The sequence below is a fragment of the Rhipicephalus sanguineus genome, chromosome 8 (assembly GCF_013339695.2).
Source record: "Rhipicephalus sanguineus isolate Rsan-2018 chromosome 8, BIME_Rsan_1.4, whole genome shotgun sequence".
Classification (NCBI taxonomy): domain Eukaryota; kingdom Metazoa; phylum Arthropoda; class Arachnida; order Ixodida; family Ixodidae; genus Rhipicephalus; species Rhipicephalus sanguineus.
The window spans coordinates 84707730-84728694 of NC_051183.1; the positions used below are offsets into that span (position 1 = coordinate 84707730).

A 20965-nucleotide genomic window follows, 5' to 3' on the forward strand; every position below is an offset into this window, starting at 1 on the left:
GCAAGCTTTCTGTTTTATCGTGGACAATACTCACCAATTTTCTTTGTTTTTGTTCGTTTTTTTCTCTTTGTCGCACGTCTTTTGAGCTTCTTACCAGTATGCAAGCCATTCTATTCAGCTTTCTCTAACAGCCGTGCATTTGCTATATCGCCGTGAGCATTCACGAGCGAATTTAGACAAAAGAGCTTTGGCAACGTGTAAAAATAACTCAGGCGAAATTGCCTTCGTGGAAAGCTTACCTACAACGGCGCGTAGCAAGATGCACGTACTTAGAATTATCAACATAAACGGTGTCGGGTAACAGAAACCAAACGTTCCTGTTTTTGGGGGGAAGGGGGAGGAGGGTTAAATTTTCCGATGCAACCACAAATATACACTTTACTGAGAAATAAGTTTTGCTTCAGAAATAGCTATGTATAAACCTTGTTCTCCTTAAACACTCAACGACATCCGCTTTCACGACTGCGAACGCATCGGTGTAATGACGATAACAAGAAGTCTCTTCCTCTGTGAAATGGTACGAAAACTCCTCCAGGGTAATTGCATGGTGCGCTGGGAGCTTATGCTTCGATTACGTATGACAAAAGTAACCAAACTTATTCCATGTTTGTACTCATGTATAAAGTAATGCGTTTTTGCGGTATAACCTAGAAATCTGCAAAACCACGAATGCCAGCAAACCAGAAAGGCAGACCACTGTACATAATTTTATCAACTGTCGCTCTCAGGGGTTACAAATGTGAAAAGTGAAACACCCAACTTTCTGCCTGCGGTCGCAATGCTCGGTAAAGTGTTCTGAACCTTACAGCAAATTCCAGCTTTACTTTAGGGCATGTAATGCATTTGACGGTCGTCAGGATATTCATCCTATTAAGCAGAGCGAATTTATTGAAAATGGTTGTAGCAACAATGTCAGCAAATAATAATTCTGCCATACTTACAAATATTACGTGTGTGTCGTTAGACAGGGAGCTCATGCGACTCGCAAAATAGCGCGTCAGCCGGACAAAAAACCAGGTTTACGCCCACGCATTTGTTCAGCGCAAGTAGTTGGTTTAGAGCACAGCTGAAAACATTTCTGAGCATCTATCAGGCGCTCCAGACATACTCCGTGAGACGTGCCATGGCAGACGCCCTACAGCCGAATATTAGACACTTTGAACGCGATAGCGTTAAAGAGCTCGTTCGCAGAAACTCTGGTGTCAGCGTCGACATCGTAGGTTGTGAGCGAAAAATCAGGGTTGTCAGTGAGCGAAAATTTCAGATATATGCACAACAGAAATAATAAAAACATTCGGTTCGAGTGGGTATCAAACCCATAACTTCTGCGCGGAAAGGAGGCCGGTGTTCTACCACACACCCACGCCTGCGCTTGCAACTGTTTCAGGAGAAAGCCGTATACAAATGTCCTCCTGTGCGAGGTTGTGCCCTTAATGCATGTAATTTTGCTTGTCACAGGCGTGCAAATGTACCAGGGGTAAAAACTTGGGAGTTTCAAAACCAGTCTTTGGCTTAAAGGCCGACCAGTTACAAAGCCTACAGGCACAATTAATCATCCTTATCAGCAACAGCAGCAACAAAATGTGCTGATGCGCAGGGGCACGTGTTTCCTTACGTACGCGTAGTGGGTACATCGTCAATTCGCAAGCAAACGAATTGTTGCATAGTAGGCACTTCGCAAATGTACTTGCGGTAAGCATTCTAGGATAGTTTGAAGCGGGCAATTTTACGCCCGCAGACGTTCCTTTCCTTGAGGCAGGTTGAGGTGCACACCGAAAAGCGAAGCCAGGCTTGCGATTGAGAAGGCAATGCGAACAGGGCACCGATTACGCTATCGCATTCTACTCTTGAAGACGTAGCTTCAGCGTCATCCATGTTTTAACAGCGAAGCTGTTTAAAGCCGTAATTTGCGAGGCCTATCTTGTGTGGCCTGGCCTGTGTGGCCTGTCGGGTATGTGCCACATGAATTGGGAAATCCCACTACTCGCCACTGGTTCACTAAAAATGAGGAATGCAACTGTTAGCCCAACAAACGGGTAGGTGCCACATAAATTTGTGCGGCCTGTCAGAAAACTATCGTCGTCATAAACGGTTATGTGCCACACCAATTGGGCAAATCCCACTACTCACCACTCGTCCAGTAAAAAGGAAGAAGGCAACAGTTAGCACAACGTGACGGAACGGGAAAGGCAACAGCCGCTGCGAGAAACCCGTGAAGCGATGGAAGGCTTACGCCAACGAATACATGCCGGTAGATCTATGAGAGCTGCGAACGCTTGGTTTCAGTGCAAGATTCTGTCTCTCGAGTTTGGACATCCGTGTCGTGTATGTGACTGTCTGATTTAACGCTAACCTCTCGGCGCTCAGAATCAACGTAGAAACAACCTAGCGTCACCTAGCTAAAACCAAGTAACGACCAACAAGCAGCACAGAAAGAACCCTCATCACCTAGCTAAGGCCTAGAAAAAACCCTAGAAGCAACCAGATTAGTCTTCGGAATTGTCCAGTTTCACTTTTCGTTTCGCGCTACCGTGATAGAGAGGACTAGGAGAACAGCTTTACGGTGCTGCAGACATTCGATTCGGAAAGTGTGACTAATTAAAGCGGGATAGCGCCTACTTGCCGTGTTCTCAATGCGCCATCCCGTGACGGAGGATGCATGCTTTCTAAAGAAACCACCTCAACAATGGTCGATCTTAAGCTGCTCAAAAGCAGCCCTACCATCTACGACCTGCTCTGCGTCGGTCTATACGACCAGCTCGTATTCGAAATTCGATGTCTTCTCTATACTTCACATGAGAAAGGGCACCACGTGACGTGTCAGTGGATGCCAAGTCATTGCGGCGTCATAGGGAACAAACATGCCGGTTATGCCTCTCGGGCAGCTCTTGAAAGCACACAGGAAGATACCATACCACTATCAAGGTTTGACGCTGCCAGCAGCCTTTAAGGGCTTGCACAAGAGATCGCACTCGCTCTATGGTGCCCACCAAGCAGCCAAACCAACTGGACCAATCGTCAACGCAACCTGTGCTCTTTTATGAATACCTATATGCCAACTGGACTCCGCCGAAGAGAGGCCACCCTGCTTTATCGCTTATGGCTAGGGGTGGCATTTACAAAATTATATTCCTTTCGCATTGGAATGGCCGGCAACGCTGTTTGCGATGCCTGCCTTACCGAGGAGACGCTACACCACATCCTGTGCGACTGTCCGGTATATAATGTTCAGAGACAGTAACTGGCGTCCGTTCTAGTGCCTGTTGACAAATGCCTGTTGAAACTATTCTTGTATGCCGTCAACAGACGACATCGCAGCTGAAGACGACGATGGCACTTCTGAGGTTTTTAAGAGAAATGGACTTGGGCAAGCGGCTGTGACCGTAACGTCGCGTACTACGCAAAAGTGACGGTCTGTGACTGACCGTGTGTGTGTGCTGTGTTATGTACTGTCTTTCTCTATTTCTTTCCTCTCCATCTTTAGATCTCCCCCACCTCATTCTCATGTGTAGGGTAGCAGACCTTTTTTTCTAAAATGGTTAACCTCCCTGCCTTCCCTTCTCTACTATTTCTTCTCTTCATAAATTCATAAAAGAGCGAAAATGCTGACCTGCATCCACGCAAGTAGCAATATTGCAGACTTTAGAAGAATAATAATAAATAAAACCGTGCAACAGAACTAAAAACCCTTATGTTGCAGAATTGTTCACAACAGTGTTGTTGGTAGGAACTGGAGCGTTTGAACTGGGAAGCTCGCTTGCAGACTCCGCTAAGCTGCCTTTAATGTCTTTAATACTCCATCGTCGAAGCTTCCTGAAGTTAAGTGAAGCAATTTTAAACACTCATTTGCTACAGACAAAATGAATCCCTCAACAGCAACTCGATATTCTTTTGGAAGTGGGCGCGCGAAACCGCCGCCGTTTTACGCATGTTTCGTAAACCACGCAGACACGGTTAATTTCAAAAACAGCCGACGTACGCTAAACCATATGGGTCGTTTAGCGCTGTCGGCATGCGCATATCCCGGTGTTTCGATAACCGCATTACACTAAATAATTATTTTTCAGCTTTTACGTGCAGTCTATGCGTGAACCATGCATGTATAATGCACTGTCTGTATAAATTTTATTTTCTTCTTGAACCACCGTTATGCTGACGCGTGTGTGAGGTGGCCTGGTCACTTTGAAGCGGCATGATAAGCTTTTCGTCCCTGGTCTCCGGCATCGTCGTTTTTATTGTTGCAAGTAAAGTTAATTCAATTAAAAAACACGAGATTATTATGTGTCACGCCGTAGTATAGCATTTCGGAAGTTTGGACCACCAGGGTTTTCTAACGAGCATGAAAATCGCACAGTACAGGGGCCTCTAGCATTTTCGCTCCATCGAAACGCGACTGCCTTTGCCGGGATTGAAACAACAGTTTTTGGGTCAGCAGCCTATTGTGTCGCGGAAACAAGCGTTGGTTCTCCGTTTTATTCTGTCTAAAAGGGCACATGTTTCACCATCGTAAGGAGAAATAACATCCAATAGGCTAATGGTATTGTGTGCGACGCACGACTGCTCACGTCACGACATTGTGAAAACACAGTTCTGCTTGTTCCCCGTCGCACCCGCTTCACAGCTTAGTTGTTCCGCGTCTACACGCAATATTCCCAGTCATTTGAATATTGAGGTGGTACACGCTTGCGACAGATATTTTTTTAAAGCATTGTATGACGAAGTTTCGCACTTCAATTCCAGCTGCGTACCTATGTTTCGCGGCGATGGAACAAGGTTGCTTAAATTCACGCAACAGTGTCTATGTGGCTTTGTTCTCGCATTTTTGACACTAACAAATGAATTGCTCTTTGTTTCCCCAGACGCGTATCGTCTGTTTGGTTTTCCACGTTGCAGAGGGAACAGCTTATATCGTGGCTTGCATAGAGCATTTGCTATCGTATATAGTTACTAAATTTACTAAAAAATTGTGCCACCAGTGGCAACCAAACGTACAAGACCACAGTATAATTGTTCGAGAAAAGCTAAAGAAGTAGCGCGCCTTCACAGCTCTGCTACCCGCAGCCCGAAGTAGCACGCACTGGCATTCAATTCAAGTGCGCGTAAAACTAAAACCAGGAGAGCTAATAAAGTCCACACGCTCCGCCTGGTGCACTACGATAAAATGGCTGCAGGGAGCTACGGCAGCGTCCTTCCTATTCTTCCTATATCTGTTTTTTCTATACCCGTTCGCATGCTTTATCGTGCGAGTGAGTGAGTCAGTGAGTAAACATACTAAAAGACTGGGCGTGCAAACACGGACACAAGGGAGAAGTCGTAACACCATAAATGCCCGGCGTTTGTGGTGTCTTCCCTTCTCTTGCGTGCATGTTTGCGCGCCCAGCCTTTTAGCACGAATACGTACCAACTAGCTCAGCTCTGTCATATTCTCAGTGAGTAAAAACATTATTGCGCATAAATAAAATACACTATAGATGGCACCCCAGTTCTATGGCACCACTACCACGAGCTGCTCACTGCGCATGGCCCAGGAGAGCCCCTTCGTTCTCCAAGCCATGCCCACCACTGCCTACCATGTCTACATCCTCATTAGTGGGTGTTTGTGTACTATGGGCCTCTCCATGTGCGCAGGCCCTTCGAGACATTGGCATGAGTTCTGTTTTAATGTGGAGGTGTCTGTGCACCATAGGCACTCACAACTGAACCACATGGGATGTATCTTTCGTAGGTGGTGCCGGTTGGGATGTGCGTTCGTCTGATTACCTGTGAGCACACAAGAACGGTGACACAGTCGGCACTAATGCGTCTCGAGAGCCCGGTAATTTTGTGTCACAGTGAAAACTATTGCGCCCTTGTTACATATTTCGGGTTCGAAGCGATGGATCACGACAAGACTGCAATTACAACACGAAACTCCTATCAAAATAAAACGCGTGGCACCGAGAAATATACAGAATACAAATATACAAAATACAAATATACAAAAATACAAATATATAAAAATACGAATATACCAAAATACAGGTATCTGATAATAAATTCACACTAGCCACAAATTCAACGACTACGTCCCCCTGACTCACACTTGTTCCGCTTTAGATAGCCTGGCACCATAGACGTGTGCACAGGGGGGGGGGGCACGGGGGCCGGCTGCCCCCCCCCCTTGTCACCTAAGAGGGGGGGCGCAAAATCTGCCTCATACTTTGAGCCCCCTAGTCACCTAAGGGGGGAGGCGTAAAATCTGCCGCGTACATTGACTTAGTAGGGGGGGCGCTGCGATGAACCTTCGCCCCCCTTGATGGATAACCCTGCGCACGCCTATGCCTGGCACATCTAGCCCTAGAACCACTGATGTGTCGAGTCAATCTTGTTCTCGCAGACTCGGTTCGTTGCCAATGTCCAACTTCCGCATCATCCAGTCATCCGTCGTGGTCTTCTACGCTGTCATCATTCTCGTTGTGTTTCCTTCAGCCCGATGCCTGGACTGTTGATGTGCTCAGGTCGTAACACCGCTAACGCGGCATTAGGCCCGTTAAATCTATAGCGTTCTTTTATTTCTTTTATAGTTGATCACACTTCATCACTAGCAAGTGCAACATTCTCTGATAAAGATGCTTACCTAATCGTTCCTATTGGGATGAGCAGGTTGAACACGTCAGCGGTGATTAATCCCTTCAGAACGTAAATGTCCTTGGACGTTGCCGTCGAGCTTAAGACAAAGTGCGAGCGCGTCCTAGATGTACTCAGCCTAAGGATCATTAGACGTTCGAGCACGTTACGAACGTTGTTAGCAAGAGAGCAATAGGCTTCCCAAGCATTTTTTTAACTTTTCCTTACATGCGTGCCACATCGTTATATCACCCTAGTGTTTGTCAATCCAAACTAGCGCTGTACCTCAAAGATAAAATATGTAACACTGGCCAATATTTGGTTTGCATCCTACCAATTGAAACTGTAGCCTGGCTCGGGCCATCAAATTACGTCTTGAACATCCTCACCATTAGTGCTAGAGATGGTTCCCGGTTCTCTCGGCTGGGTAAAGACGATACAGTTTTGAGTGCTACGCCGCTAAAATTTGTTTCTGCGCCCCTGGTCCGCCATTATTGTAGAGCTCACGCGGTGTTCTCTGCGGAGTACCATAGTTAATAACCGAACACCTCCACCTAAATCTTCGGGGTTTAAGTAACCTGACAACTGCTTCACAGAATGAAGTTGCACAACTAACACAAAGGTTCATGATTATGGCAGTTGCTAGCCGACGATGTTTAACTTCCTCTTCTTTGCTTTCAGTTCACCGGTCGGCTATCACTGCGATAACATGACGAAGTTGTGGTTTTCATTGTGTAAATAAAACTGGCGACAGACACAAAATATTTTTCTCTGGATGCCAAATTGCGCTTGTTCTTTGATTTAGTGCTTAAATAAATATTTATTTCCGTGGTACCGTGTCACTTAATGGCAACAGTAAGGATAGGAAAAAACGTGTTCAATGCTTTTATTATTTCCAATACCCCAGCCTTTTTTTGTTGTTTTCTTTATTGCGATGTCAAATCAGGACGTGATTGAAGAAAGATAGTCCACGAATCTGCAAGCTGAAATTGTGCTGTGGCTGATATTGCTTGTGCCATTGATATATTACCTCTACAAAATGTTCCGTTCTTTCTCCTGCTTCGATAAGCAACATCTGTTAAATATGATAGCATAGAGAATACAAGCATGAACATTCCAGTAAGAGAAATTGAACTCGGAAAAATTAACGTAAACATTCTGCATGACACTAAGACTCAGTCATTATTGTACGACTTATTCAGTGGTGTAAATTGGCGAACGGGTCGCAGAAATTCAGATGAAAATTTCGCATGTTGTAACAGTCTTTCAGCGAAGGTTCGGTCGCCATAAGAGCAGTCTGCATCAGTCTTTTCTTTTAACTTTTGAGCACCGTGGCTTGTTCGCACTTGGTGAGGTATGCATGGCTGCTGGCTACTCTGCTTTACACCTGCGGACATCCTTATTACATCACCGTACCTAACGCTCGGGCGCCGTTGGATGCGTTTCCCGTCTGTTGGTATCCATGTCCTTTCTCTAACTGAGCGCAGTTTATTTGTCCTACGCATTCCGCGGACAGTCCAGGTTCATTTTTTTCTCGTCATTTTGAACAGCGATAAAGGCACACATAGAAGACAGGACACAAGGACCGTCGCTGTTCACTGTCTTTGTGTCTTGTTTATTCTTTCTTGCGGGTTCTTTTGTATTTTTACAATTTATGCCCACTACAATATCGGCTATACCAGTTTGTTCTCTGATACATTCTGCTGTCTTCCGATCTCTGAATGTTGCGCCTATAATTTTCCGCATCATTCCTCATTACATGGCCCTTAACTTACTTCACGAGTTTCTTTTTTGTTATCCTCTAAGTTCCAGCCTACCATTACAGTAATGACAGTATCCAATGAGTGTGCACTTTCCGCTTTCGGGACAGCGGTAAATTGCCCGTCATAACTTAGGAATGCCAGCAGTGTGCGCTCCAGCCCATGCTTAATTTCCGGTTAACTTTCTTATCAGGTGTAAGTTGTCCTATTTGTAATGTAGCAGGATATGAATTCTTTTTTAATATGCACAAATTATTCACAACATAGAACACACAAATTTGGGAGCCTACTCACCTATTCTGTGCAAAAAATGACAAATGTACAAATATGCATTGTAACTTCGTGTCAAGTTAAGTATGTAGACCAGCATGCCTGCAGCTAATTGAATAACAATAAATGCATGATCATTTTCGTTGCTTCCTCTATGAGCTTTGGTCCTGCTGGGTAAATATCTGAACCTAATGTGAAAGTACTGCGGCGCTAACCAAATAATATTGAAGCTACAACTTAAGCTACTAAGCCCATTAAGCGAAAAAAAACCGAATTTCGAAGCTGAGACCTTTATCCCCCGCGTAATTTCAAAGACCCGCCAGTGGCATGGAAAGCGAGTATCGCACTTGGTCACCACGCTAACAGCAAAAGGGGTCGTGTAATACGTGCGCTTGTTGAAAGCAGTTGGACAAATACGGTCGCGTGGCTGGGACATAAATCGCCTTTGTGTAGTAACTCAAAAAACCTGAGGTCAGTCGTCGTATGCGTCGGAATTAGGTTCCTAGAAAAGAGCACCGCGCACAAGATTGGCAGAAGGGAAGCGACGGCGTGTTGCAACAAAACATGGTTGCTTTGCCATTAAAAGTGTCCGGGCCAGAAAACACCGGCTCTACAAAAACACTGTTTCTGTGCAAAAAATGACGTATGTACAAATACGCAATGTAATTTGTGCCAGGCTAAGGATGCAGACCCTTTGACTGCATGTAATTGCATAATTATAACTACAATGTCATTTTAGTTGCTTGGGTAAATATATGGCCGCCAGCAACCAAAATCTAGCGCTTACGCGATGTCTTGATGGGTTCTGCTGATTTTTGAAACATTCCTCAGTGCAAAGATTATGCAGTGCATAATTTACGAGATGAGTGTGTCACGTGTCAGACAGCAGTGCATTATGAAAGTTTTCCTGGTTTTGACTGCCATTGTGCATGCGAATATACGCATTAGCACCTGTAAAGTGAGATAGAAGTTGAGCATGAGAACGTAAATATACGTACAGCGGGATGACGGAGAAGGAGCCTTGACTAATGCAGTAAAACTTCCTTGGTAGATTGCATCATACCCAAGTAATTCGAGGTCTGTGTGGCCGTCCTGCAATATTAGAAGTTTGCACATTACAGATTGACGTTTAAGATAAGGCTGAAATAATCCTTTGGAAAACATTCATCTCATTCGGCACATCCTCTACAGCCAGCGAATTCTGATTTGAACTATCGCTGTTTTGTGTGGAAGGGAATCCCAGCGAATATGGGTAATGCCGCTTCTTTCGAAAGCAATATTTGAAAGTAATATTGGTATTTCCTAACGTTGATTTCGATAGCGCCTTTTCAGACTGGGTCACTTCCGTAGCTTACCGCCGTTCAGAGGCAGCCGCAACGAAAAAAATCCGGGAGATCCCACGCACTGTGGAGATCGATGTAATGCCAAGCCTCCTGCAAAAAGCTGCAACGCCAGCTTTTCTTTGAAGCAAATGAGGTCATTCATGTCATGACATCTAGTTCACTATATACGCCATGATTGTCATGCATGCATGCATGTACAAAATGTTATGTACTATGCGAATGAAACCTATATTCTGGTGTACATAATGCATGACCTGACATTATGTTCGCACTCATGTCATGCCATAGCATTTTTGGCACATATGCAGTCAACAAAACGGCCATATGCGCACCATGAGCGTGGCATGTAATTTATGCTGTACATGAAATGCATGTCATGATGGTCATTTATGCTCGTCATACAGTCGCGTCGCACAATACCAATATTGGTGTATATCAAGCTCGCGAAACGGTCGCGAGCACATAATGAGCGTGCCATGCAAATCATGTCCTACATGACAAGCAACTATGGTCGAGGCTTGGGCTAGTTGGTTCATGGTTAAACTTGGCCAAAAAACAGCGCAAAATTGAGACAGGACGCAAGACGAAGACGGCAGGCGAAGAAGTCACGTCGCGCAATACCAATTTTAGTGTATATCAAGCTAGCGAACCGGCCGCTAGTGCAACATGAGCACGGCTGGTAAATTATTCCCTACATCACATGCATGTCATGGTTTTCATGTCACTACCTGTCGTTTATGTTCGTCATACACTAACGTCCCGCAATACCACTTTTGGTGTACATAAAGACAGCGAAACAGCCGCGAGCACACAATGAGCGTGGCGTGTAAATCACGCCCTGCATGACATGCATATCATTATTTTCATGTTACCACCTGTCATTTACGTTCCTCGTGCAGTGGCGTCGAGCAATACCAGTTTTGTTGTATATCCATTAAATTAAACGGCCGCGAACGCCCCGTGACAATGCCATGTAAATCATGCTGTACATGACATCCGCGTCGTGATTTTTTCATTAGAGCCTGTCATTCATGTTCGTAATACACTCTTGTTACGCCTTACCAATTTTGGTATGCATCGAAGTTAAGAAAGAGAAAATAGACGACCACCCATTTGTAGCACTAAGCCACAGGGAATTCCATACGAATTTCTCAGAAATAAAGCATCTTAGTCGCAGAAAAATTTGTCCTGGTTCGGGGATTCGTCCTGGTTCCCCTTCCGCCACCTTACGGGATTCCGCAAAACTGATTTGCATTGCATCAAAGTTAACAAAACGGCCGCAAGAGCATCAATAATAATAATAATAATAATAATAATAATAATAATAATAATAATAATAATAATAATAATAATATTATTATTATTATTATTATTAATAATAATAATAATAATAATAATAATAATAATAATAATAATAATAATAATAATAATAATAATAATAATAATATCTGGGGTTTTACGTCCCAAAACTAAGATATGATTACGAGAGACGCCGTAGTGGAGGGCTCCGGAAATTTCGACCATTTGGTGTTCTTTAACGTGCACCTAAATCGAAGTACACGGGCCTCTACCATTTCGCCTCCATCGAAATGCGACCGCCGCGGCCGGGATCGAACCCGCATCAAGACCGTGGCATGTAATCACGCCATTCATGCCATACATGTCATGATTTTCATGTTATGACTTTTCACCATACGTTCGCCATACATTCGCGTCATGCGATGCCAATTTTGGTGTATATCAAGCAAGCGAAACGGCCGCGAGCGTACTATGGACGTGGCATGTAAATCATGCCTTACGTGACATGGATGTCATGATTTTGATGTTACTATCTGTGATTTATGTTCGTCATACACTAACATCCCGCAATACCAATTTTGGTGTATATCAAGATAGCGAAACAGCCGCGAGCACGCCATGAGCGTGGCATGTAAACCATGCCCTACATGACATGCATATCATGATTTTTATTTTCCCACCTGCCATTCACGTTCATCATATAGTCACGTCAAGCCATACCGATTTTGGTTATATCAAGCTAGGGAAACAGCATCGAGTGCACCATGAGCGTGGCATGTAAGTCATGTCGTACATGACACGCATGTCGTGAGTTTCATGTTACCACCTGTCATTTATGTTCGCCATACCGAAATGTCATACCAATTTTGGTATTATCCAATTAATTAAACGGCCGCGAAAGCCCGAGACAATGCCACGTAAATCATGCTCTACATGACATGCGTGCCATGATTTGCACGTTAGAACCTGTCATTTATGTTCCTCATACACTCTTGTTGCGCCTTACCAATTGTGATATAGATGAAAGTTAACGAAACGGCCGCAAGAGCAGCAAGACCGTGGCATGTCATTTATTTCAATCATGACATGCATGTCATGATTTTCATGTTATGACCTGCCATTTACATCCGCGTGCAGTCATGTTATTTCATACAAATTTTGCTATATATCCCGCTGACGAAACGGCCAGGAGAGCACAAAGTCGTAGGCGGCTAGATTGGATGGATGGATGGATGGATGGATGGATGGATGGATGGATGGATGGATGGATGGATGGATGGATGGATGGATGGATGGATGGATGGATGGATGGATGGATGGATGGATGGATGGATGGATGGATGGATGGATGGATGGATGGACGGATGGATGGATGGACGGATAAGCTCAAAGTCGCAGTAGTTCACTAAGAAATGCTTCGCATTAAAAAAACTCTAGAGAACTGTTTGTTTCATGAATTCATTGAATATTTGTTGGCTTTTCACTTCTTCCTGCGTCACGATTACTTCTTGAATGGCAGAGTGGCTAGGCGAAAGCCGATAAAGAAACGTATAGTACAATGCAGCGGATTAGGTTAAGTGGGTGCCGTTCATCAATAAAACACAAAAACGCATCTGTAATTTATACAGTGTAGTTTATTAGCACTGTCGCTTTAGTACTGCTTATGTTTATTATAAATGCCTTTCAACAATACCCGTTCACACTTTGGTAAGAACTTGAACCATTCTGAAGTGTAATAATCATACCTTTGGCCCAGCGGTTTTCTCGGAGGCCACCACTTCAGCAGTGATGATAAGGTAGGTCACAAGCTCTATTTATTCATTCCTGTGATAAAAGAAGCATTTTCTGTGCCGTTGGCATCCATAGTACTGCTCAAACGCTCATGTGAGCGCGCCACTTTCACGGGAAATTTGATCTTGAAATGAAATATCTTGCAATCGGCGAAATAAGTTTTGAACTGCAAAAGCAGCCAGGCTTTTATTTGAGGAACCCTATTGGCTGACGTACTTTCCTACTCCAAATCCCATTTTACTATACAGCTTTACATTGTCCGAAATATCGAAGTAAACTCTTTCACGTACGGTTGCCAAAGCCTTCCCTTTGAGAACTTTGCTTTTTTCTATCTTTTATTGTCAGAGGGAACGCTGTCAATAATTTTCTATGAAAGCATAACGGCAAGTGCAGAAAATCGTTACGCGGCTATTAATGGGCTCTGACGAAATACGTTTTGCGCGTGTTCACAATATATTGCAGAAAATCATTTCTGTTTGAAATATACGAATATCTTATTACTGAAGCTAATATCGAAGGGCGCCTGAAAGGAACACTTGTTCAAGAATGATTAGTACATTTTCATGCTACGATACTAAGGAAGTCAGTTTCACGATGAGAAGTGTCTGGATAAGCTAGGGGGAGAGGTTGGAAATAAGTAAATGTTGCCTTGTCTAATAGAAGTTTTCACACAGACTCGTCATGAAGGCATGTCCCTTGGAACCGTCTCGAACTAATTATTTGTTACACGCAAAAATGAACAACACAGAGTTCTAAAGGAGCAAAATGCTTGTGATAAGAAACTTCCAGATTATTTTCGTAAACGGACGTCGTTACAGAAATATGCTTTTTAATCCTTGCCATCAGACTTACGCACTAGCATTGCGGCGTTGACACGAACTTCCCAAGACATAACAATGATCAATGTGGTATGTTTTATTATTTTACTATAGATGCGCCGTTGACGACAACATATGTTTTTAAAACAGTAGGTAACAAGTATAAATTCCATTGAGGTTTCTGTTCAGTGTGCCTGCAAGTAAGCGTGTAAGAGCAGCAAGTAAGCGTGGACAGATATGACGTCATAAGCCGTTGACCCAGCTCGTGGACGAGCATTGCTTGGTTGAGATCGAAGCACCTCGTTCCGCTTGATCCAGATAGGAAGTGTTATTGTATGCTGTATGATTTGCTAGCACTGTGACACATCACAGTTCTGCGTAGCCTGAAACATCAATGCGTTCCGTCTAATGTATCCAGCTGGGGCAAGTTGTAGAGATATCGGGTTCGCAAGGACAAGAGTTGTGCGTGCTAAAATCTGTTATTTGTAACATTATATCGCAATGTTATCGCAAATATTTAGTTGCGTTTCCGTTGCCTACATTCACTAACTGCTTGGTCTTTACGAAATATCTTCGTTATGTAATTCATCGTATGTAAATGTTGTCTTCAGTGCCAGTAATATTCACTCGGTGCAACATTTAGCACGTATCATTATATGCATGGCGAAGTCAGAACATGTAAAATAACTGAAAGAACGTTTCGCAGAACAAGTATTTCTCCTTAATACTTTCAGGGACAAGAAGAGGGATGTGTATTTTTCTGTCACGCGCAAAACAATGCCGGTACGGTACTTTGATTAGCAGCAATAAAAAGTCGCAGTTTCCCGCAAGGGCAAAGGAATAAATGCGTTCGGCACAAATTAGAATGTCACATGAAGAACGGCAAGCAGCTGAATACTTACAGCGCGCCGCTCAAGCACAAAGGACGCACGAAAAGTGCCCACACAGGACGAGCGCAAACTAACAACGGTCACAGCTCGACAATAGACGAGTTGCAAAAAACAGCGCCATCTGTACATATGTAGAGGAAGCAGCCAACGGCCACCATTGTGCATGAGCAGTCCCGTGCGTTTGGCTGGAAGTGCATACTACCTGGATCACACAAAACGTTCACATCCAAGTGAAACGTTTATCTCACGTTCATACTTCTTTTCACTCGCACGAGCGCCGCGTTTTCTTGCGTTTTTTTTTGTTTTCATGCACAATGGCGGCCATGTCCAGTGTTGCCTGAACAATTTGGGGCTTTTTACAGTGTTGCTGGTATTTATGCAACTCGTCTATGGCAGCACGCTGCTCATACACAAGGAAGGACGCTCAGAAAGAACGCACTGGTATACACAGGCCGAGCGTGAACAAAGAACTGTCAGAGCTGTTACTTCGTGTTTGAGTAGCGCACTACAACCCAATACTCTCAGATAACTTTTTTCTTGAAAAGTGCAGCACGTGGAGTGACACCTCCGCGTGTCCTGCCGCGTGGCAGCGTTCGAGGCATTGTTTACCCGGCGTTCCACACCGCGAGTTGGTACAGAAATAAGCCATTTCTAGAAAAGGTCCACTTCAGTTTTCAAACTGAAGCAAAATCTAGGAGCGTTGCTTTAAAGTGCGGCCTTCGGGTAATCTCGCGGGTGATAGCGCTGAAGCACCTCCGAGGTCTGCGTACCGCCAGCGGCCACTGATGTATATAAATATCTCACCATTAGTATTCCAAACAACAGATGATGCGTGGCCGTACGTCACGCAGATCTAGACGCAAGGCCAATAGGGAGTTATTTCTGCAAATCTGTTAGCCGAATAATTCGCAGATACTATCGGCGTCAAATGAAACGTCAACAGCGGAGCGCGTGCCACAAGCATTAGCGACGGTATAGTGCACGCCGTCCAGTCATCACTAATGAAACGCACGCACATCCGGTGTGGCAGCACTGCGCGATTCCCCTAGAGTGAAATATTTTTGCTTGTGTTCTAGTTCTGATAGTTGAAAGGAAAAAGTACAAGATATAAACGAGCCAAAAATTGGGGGACGCTTAAGCTTCACCTTTAAGAGTTGAACGCGATAGCGATATCCTGCCCCTAGTGGCACTTTGAACACTACGAGTGCAGCACCTTGGTGCACCGTAGTGCGAACATAATGCGCGCACTAAGGTGTGTGCCTTATGTAATGGATAGCATGCTTTAAACCAGAAGCAATTATGCGCGAGAAACTTATTCGAAGTTGCGATGCACCCACTACGTGGTCTTAAGGGAATACGCGCAGTAATGTGTGTGCCTTTTGTAATGGGTGGCTGTATTTAAACCACCAAGTCGTTATGATATTGAGATGGTGTGACGCCCGATGGCCATGTACGCTTGTACCACGCAATATTACTGCGATATTACATCTCGTACTGTGACACCCGTATACAGGACGCGTATTTTTGGGAAGCATGAAAGTAACTTTCAGTGCCTCTCCAAGCAGAGGCGCGGCTATGTGGTAGAAAACCTGCGTGCCACGTAGACAGCCTGGGTTCGATTCTCACTCGGACCCAACATTTTTATTATTTTTTTTATTTGCAGCTTTTCGGATTTTTCGGTCACGGACAAGATGATGATTTTTCGCTCACAACCAACGGCGCCGACGCCGACGGCAGAATTTCTGCGATACGAGCTCTTTAACGCTATCGCGTTAAGAGCGCCAGGCACGTCCACGCCGGCCGCCTTTATCACCATATCAGAACCAGAACAGAAGGGAAAGTCGCACAATAAGGGGATCGCACAGTGCTCGACGGAGGCGAAAATGCTTGAGGCTCGTGTACTTAGATTTAAGTGCATGTTAAAGAACGCCAGGTGTTCGAAATTTCCGGAGCCCTCCGCTACGGTGTCTCTCATAATCATATCGCGGTTTTGGCACGTTAAACACCAGATATTTATCGAACAGTGCTGCCAAACCTGATGTACGCGCCTGGCAGTGACTAGACGTCGCGCACTAAACCTTTCCTAATGCTTGGGCCACGCGCTTCGGTGTTCGCGTTTCATTTGACGCCGATAGTACAAGCTCCAAGAAAAAGAATCGCAGTGGCTTCCCAGGTTAAAAACGCTCATGCACATGTCTGAGTATTGTTTTTGTCTCTTGACAGCCTGCGCTGGGTTGGTGTGTTTGTTGCCGAAGTCTTGGACTGTGTGGAATAAAGGCAGTTAGAAAAAATGGCGCGTGCACGAATAGTCTAAAGCAGTGTGCTGCGGTGTCAGGGGCCGCGGATTTGAATCCTGGTGGCGCGGTTCCGAATTCTTTTTGTTCTGATTTATTTTTCTTTCTGGTTTTTATTTCCCTATACATACTTATACATATCCGGGACATGACGGTCACGGCAACGCAAAAAACCGCCGATATAAAGTGTCCATATAATTGCTATCGCAATCAAACGTACTCCATTTATAGGAACTCTTTCACTCTACGAGAAGACCCCGCCAGAGAGAACATGTCAAACTTTTGTTCAGCCTTCCCCATCCCCATCAAGGAAGCAGGGGCAGTTGCCACAAAATGAAATACAAGCCATGTGGTGCGAGATCGCTCTATATTCGCAATCTTGATTATCAGGAGTGTGAATGCCGACTACAATTTGAGTTTTTTGACGCGACTGGATGGGCTGCAGTATCCTAAATCACCATATCGTAGCGTCTATTCAGTACTTACAGTTTCATTTTAAAGAATTGAGGTCGTTAATCTTATACTATAGTTACAATATATTGGTATCGCCGCAAGGATATATTTAGCTCCTTATAGAGAGGCCTTCCTTTGTTTCTTAGGAGTCTATCTAAAAGGCAAGACAACTCAAGGCATAACACACTGCCGCCAATGCGGACGCACGCGCAGCAACTGCTTCGGCACTTTCTTGCTTCACGCACCTGCTCATGTGCTGGCGTCGCAAATATACATGACTACCTTGGTCCGCAAGCGGACATTGGCAGCGCCTGAAAGAGCCGCATTCTTTGAAAAGCGTATTACCGTGGTGGTTTATAAATGTCCCCATCTGAACTAACTATACAGAGACGATAGCCGTAGACTGTTCTCCAGACAACTTCCTGGAGAAAATTAAACAGTGCCTGAAGATTTTCAGCTCAGCAAATACATCTCATCATGCGTGCAAGCATTTTTTTAGAAAAATTGCCTCCTCTTATAGGGCCTCGGCTTCATAGTTCTCACCAGCAATGTACAAAAGAAGTACTACACTACTACATTTAGTCGGTGCACCAATCCAACAGTGAGTATCGTAGTGAGGTGGTCACAATTGGGACTGCCAGCGAAGGCTTGCATGCTTAGCACGCCTCGCTTGCACTTACGCCCCGAAACCACAGCACGCATTGGTGCCTTGTGCTGTAAAAATCGACGCAATAAATTTGATTATGTAGACGTCAACGAGAGTTCAGTATATTACAGCGTATCGTTCGGATGTCGTTCTTGCAGGGGAAGTGTTGTCATCACTCTACTAATGTGTTTCTTTGCCGCATTTCGAACGGATATTAGTAAAAAAATATATTGCGTTTCACAAAGTGTTAAGTATGCAATTAAGCACACAAAAGCATTTCGTTCATTCGTTTATTCGTTCCTCAAGGGTTCCAGAGGACATTACATGAGGGGTGAGCAAGAGAAGAAGATAGAAAAAAAAAGGAAAAGATAACCAGCAGCAGCTCACAGTTAAATGATGAGAAATTGTTCTTTACGGGAGTTTTAAATTCAAAAAAATTACATGACATGGTAATGTGGGCGGCAAGGTCATTCCAGGTCGTTCTTTTTATGCGTTTTTGTAATAGTGGTGCGTGCAGGCTGCTGGCTGCTGAGCCAGACACTCTATAAATGTACTATTGCGAACAGCAACGTGTGTGACTCAAAGACTACCATTTCATCTTTACAATTGCGCAAAGTTGGCTTAAAAACAGAAGTAGTTCACTTTTTTTCACTCCCTTTCTTAAGCCAGGTATGGGAACAGGTAATACATACTTGGATCGGATAGCTGTGCAGATGAACCTGTAGATGATGCAACTGCCTCATGATTTCGTGCCGTACGCTTTTTTCGTCTGCGGCGTCGCGCTATTATCAAAGGAGAAAGGCAAGAAAAATAATGAACAGCACAAATGTTCGAACTAGATGCCAACCTATTCACAGAACAATTAAAGTATGAAAAAAGTGTTGTATGTATAAATGACTAGTTTAAATAGCCTATTGGCACAACAGAGCACCAGCGAAACCTTCGGACACAGAACCAGACTACTTGTTTACAATTTTGTCACTTCGATAGCGTTTATAAGTATTATTTGATGTATGAAAGACTCTTAAGAAATACTGATAACAAGAGCGTTTGCAAATATTGGGGCCTGATAACACATTTAGTAGTACTGGTGACCAAAAAACACCCCTTTGGAAGAAAAACAATACGAGGATATTTGCTTGCATGTACCCATATGCCTAGGACCAAAGAGAGTACGAGCACAATCACTTTCGATGCGCAATAGAGCATCTATTCATCGCACAATACCTAAATCTGGTGCGCCGTCACTGAGCGAGCGTTAAACATTCTGGATAACTGCCAATGGGGCATGTTGGTATAGGTTGATAATGAAAATAAGCGCAACTTCAACAGTGTCTCAGAAAAAAAGAGCACACAAGTCATAATGCCGAAGAGGGCTCTTTGAAGGAAATTTTGTCTCCGCTGAAGCAAGAAGTTGCTTGAGTCAGAGTCTCCAGCGTTCTTATTTATAAAAGTAGGCTAAATGTGAGTTTGCGTGCCGCCTCTGTAAGATTCGTCATAGATAATGCCACCGCCTTGAAATTTTTTCATAAACGTATTCATCAAATAACTTTTGCCAAATACGGAGCCTACACCTCTTGCCTTCTACATAAGCAGAATTTTTCGTATTCAAGCGTGGCAACGGTACGTGCAGTCGCCGAAGTCTAACTAGCGTGCTCGAGCGACAACCTTTTCTGTTTGTCTACCCTACATAACTGGATTAATTTCCAAAAAGGGGCGAGGGCAAGCGCATGCCCACAAAACATTTTTTGCAACTTGGCTCCATCATATGGCGCTGACACATAGAAACGTCGCCGCTGAACACGCTAGTTAAAAATTTGTGCGACTGTAGACGTACCTTATTGGCCATCTTTTATACCTAGATCTCTTAGAAATGCATTGATGCATACCAATATGTCGCAGTCGTATATATTGAAGCTGAACGTCCTATTGTGTGCAATGAAACGCGATCTTTTTTACTTCGCTGTTACATTGTACTTCGCCAGTTCATTATACAGCGCACCTTACCTCCCAAGCAATTTCAGATAATCTTTATAGAAGATATATAGTGTGTTACCCTCCTGTGCAAAGGTATTGACTTGTTTAGTTGCACTCTGACCGTGAGATTATGAGGATAGTTACACTAATATTATTATAAGTCATCATACAATCATTGCGATGAGCAACGACCATTACTTATCTTTCGAATTAGAAAACGGCGCCAGTGGTATGGAGCACAAAAATAGCAATGTATGCGACAATTTAGCACATTCAATCACACGAAAATAAAACAAATATGTTTTACAGCAACAAGCAGGCTCAAAAAATCAATTTTCCCACGTACGTATTAAGGTCAAACGTCTGGTACTTCACGGTATACTTGAAGAGTTCACAAGATCGTAACATAACGCTCAGTGACGACAGCATAAATTCAAGACGAGTATGTCCTTTAGGATATACTGATTCTCTCGACGCTTACAATAAATGTAATGCAAGAATACAGAACAATACATACCAGCACTTCCATTCGGTCGATGATGACCTCCTGGGCCTACATCAAGTTTCGGCTGATGTGCATTGCCGTTGTGTGACATTCCTTGAAGCGCATACGTTGGAGCTTCCTCAAGAATGAAGAAAAAAAGAATTAAGGTCAGCACAGCTAAAATTTTAAAGCTGTGAACTGACTTCATAGCTGCTTCAAATTTGTTTTAAAAAGTTTCTTCAGAATTTTGTACAAGCTTTCGTAAGGCCTGGTATATATATGTCGAAGTGGAATAGAGTGGCTCCGCCAAAAGGCACAAAACAAGGAGAATGGG

At 44.0% G+C, this 20965-nt stretch overlaps 1 long non-coding RNA gene across 1 annotated transcript; it reads right to left on the reverse strand.

Annotated features, from left to right (window-relative positions):
• Positions 1-7477: 7477 nt before the first annotated feature.
• Positions 7478-20965, reverse strand: LOC119402870 (uncharacterized). The gene is made up of 4 exons (XR_005185978.1): positions 20665-20965; positions 18863-18952; positions 9635-9728; positions 7478-7681 (listed from the first exon to the last, which is right to left on the reverse strand). It is a non-coding gene; the product is annotated as an uncharacterized LOC119402870 (long non-coding RNA).